Genomic DNA, 2,856 nt, shown 5'->3' with positions numbered 1-2,856 from the left:
GGGTTTGAGTCTCGTACCGGCAGGGATTGTAGGTGGGGGGAGTGAATGTACAGCGCTCTCTCCCACCTTCAATACCACGACTGAGGTGCCCTTGAGCAAGGCACCGAACCCCCAACTGCTCCCCGGGCGCCGCAGCATAAATGGCTGCCCACTGCTCTGGGTGTGTGTTCACGGTTTGTGTGTGTTCACTGCTGTGTGTGTGCACTTTGGATGGGTTAATTGCAGAGCACTAATTCCTAGTATGGGTCACCATACTTGGCCACATGTCACGTCACTTTTATACTTACCACCCGATGCCAATGAATCCCACAGCACAATTTGCAAAAAAAAAAAAAAAGGAAAATTGGTTAGATGTCATTTTTTTCTAGCTAATAATTTCTGAAGTTAACAAATAAAAGTAAAATAAAGGTATTAAATAAAAAAATTTTAAAGTATGAAAATTTTTTGAAAGTTCAGAAAATAATTTTCCATGGCTAACCGAAAAAATGACAATATTAACATTTGGTTATTTATTTCCTTTCTTTTTCTGTTTTTAGATGTAAATTTTGGTTCAAGTAAAAAAAAAAAAGTGCAAAAAAAACTAAATGAAATGCAAGCAGCTAGAAATGATGAAGCCTGTTCATGTGTTTAATTGCTTCACCTTAGTTAATACCCGCCCCTGGGTTGAGTTTAGAGTGTACATTTGTATATACCTGTGTGTGGGACATATCCACTTGCAGAGCTGCAGAACAGTGTGTGGATGTGTTCAGTCATTTGCAAGTTTGTATATGTGAGTGTGTTGTTTTCACATTTTTCTTTAGTAAACTAGCCAAATATTTTTAGAGAATGATTATGGATTTTGGATTATGGTGTTATGGATTTATGAATTTGTCACTATAGTCACTATTATAATTTTAGATTTGTTTTATTTTGTTTTTTTAAAGGAATATATAATTGAAAAATGTTTTTGAAAAAGCAGGTTATTGCTTCTACTGGTTGAAACTGAAATGTAAATCTTTTGTTCCTTTTGAAAATCTTTTGTCTCGGTCAAATATGTCTACTGAATCACTGAAAAAAATTTCTACCTAAGCAATTATGACAGTTTGGGTTTTCTTCGTATTCAGTTTTGTTCTTAAATGAGACATTGATTTTGTATCTGACAGTTATGACCAGAACATAAGAACAATAGGAAATGTTCGTTACCATTTCCTCCATACACATTAGTGATGTGTTACACTTTAGGAAGCAAGATCTACATCAAGTCATATTGTGACATTCTATGTACACAATTGATCAAAGTTGTTGTTTTCTATGAACATTTTGTTTCCGCTCAGTACACACCCTCAGGTAACAGAAAACTGTACTTTGCTCAGTCACATGCTATAGACACACCTTTCATAACTAATGCCGTTTAAAGCAAACAATATTTTAGGTTTATTCCCTGTGTTGTGATATAAAACAATTATCTTCTACTTTCTTTCTGTTCAAGGTACTTTACAACATTCAACTTTAAATTTGCTCCATTTATTCAGTTTACTTTGGGTGAACTATCCCTTTTACAGCAGGCTGACCATTTATATTGGACTCTGTCCTCTTTGCTAATGTCAATATTTGAATCACTTGATTAGAACACAGAAGATACACGAAATATAAATTCTACATGTAGTGATGTTCACAGTTTGATCAAACTATACATGTTTTTAAATTGTGTAAAACCATTCAAATACATATGAGATGAATAGATTATTTTTCTTTGTTTTAGAATTGATGGCACAAAAACGTTGAAATAATCTCCTTGAATATTTCTCACAGAATGGGTGAGTATTAAGAAATTCGTAAATAAGTTAATTCTTATGAATTTAGAACCATAGAGCATATTCTGTAGTTTTGGTTTAGTGTACAATGTAATATTGTTATTTTAAATAGCATTTATAACAGATTGCATGTTCATTTGTCTGCTGAGAACGATGTATGAGATCTCATACATAATTTATGAAGATTATTAACTTAATTTAGAGACAGACGCTTTCAGAAATTGAATTTATGCACATCGTAAATAGGCTACGCCTGACAAAGACCACTTGTGGTAAAAATTTTGCAATTCACTAAATTATTGGGGTGCAAAAATAGCAGTGTGCCCGTCTTTTTGCATTTCAGATAAACGTTCTCTTGATCGAGCACCTGTTTAAGTGATATTAGGATGTGCGCATTCTTTGAATTCATACTGTAAATAAGACATAATTATTTGTCTCAACTTATGTGGTATTTTTAGGCCCATTATATAAATTGCTTATACTTTGCTCTTTCTAGACTACAATTCTATACCAGGTTCAGACTGGAATGAAGTGCACGTCAGCTCATGGTTAAAGGCCATTGGGATTAAACCAGAGCACATACAGAAACTTAAGGAAGAAGAGGTAACAGGACCTGTTCTTCTAAATATTAATGAATCATACTTAAAAACACTTTGTCTGGGAGGTGGCCAAATTCAGCTCTTGCTGAGTAAAAGAGATGAACTGTTACCGGACAAGTCAAAAACCATTAAAAAGAAAGGAGAAAACAGAGAAGAAGCAAAACATGAAGTTGTGTCTTTCAGTGATGTCACAAGTCCTGAACAACCCTTATTATCAAGTGATTTACCTGAAACATCTGTGTCTTTGCCACAGAGTAGGTATCGGAAATTTAATAACGATGAACACTTCAGTTACATAAAACATGCCATACTCCCACCAGAGACAGGAATAGACAATCTGATCACCCCATGCCATGAGTATAAATCACTGGAAAATGCCTGTAAATTAGAACCAAGAAAGCTAAAGATCAAATTTGCCAGTGAAGTCATTCGATTTGCATGTGCATGCATGAATATGCGTGCAA

At 34.4% G+C, this 2,856-nt stretch overlaps 1 protein-coding gene across 1 annotated transcript in view; it reads left to right on the top strand.

Moving 5' to 3' along the window:
• Nucleotides 1-1,795, top strand: part of LOC107690271 (uncharacterized) — a 20,824-nt gene extending 19,029 nt beyond the window's left edge. Inside the window, exon 11 of the mRNA XM_016488553.1 lies at nucleotides 1,742-1,795. The gene's annotated coding sequence lies outside the window, so the exon portion shown is untranslated. The remainder of the gene's footprint in view (nucleotides 1-1,741) is intronic.
• The last annotated feature ends 1,061 nt before the right edge of the window (nucleotides 1,796-2,856 follow it).

The sequence above is a fragment of the Sinocyclocheilus anshuiensis genome, unplaced genomic scaffold (assembly GCF_001515605.1).
Source record: "Sinocyclocheilus anshuiensis isolate Anshui unplaced genomic scaffold, SAMN03320099.WGS_v1.1 scaffold461, whole genome shotgun sequence".
NCBI classification, from domain to species: domain Eukaryota; kingdom Metazoa; phylum Chordata; class Actinopteri; order Cypriniformes; family Cyprinidae; genus Sinocyclocheilus; species Sinocyclocheilus anshuiensis.
The sequence above is the reverse complement of the archived record's forward strand: the minus strand, read 5'-3'. Positions and strand labels throughout refer to the sequence as shown.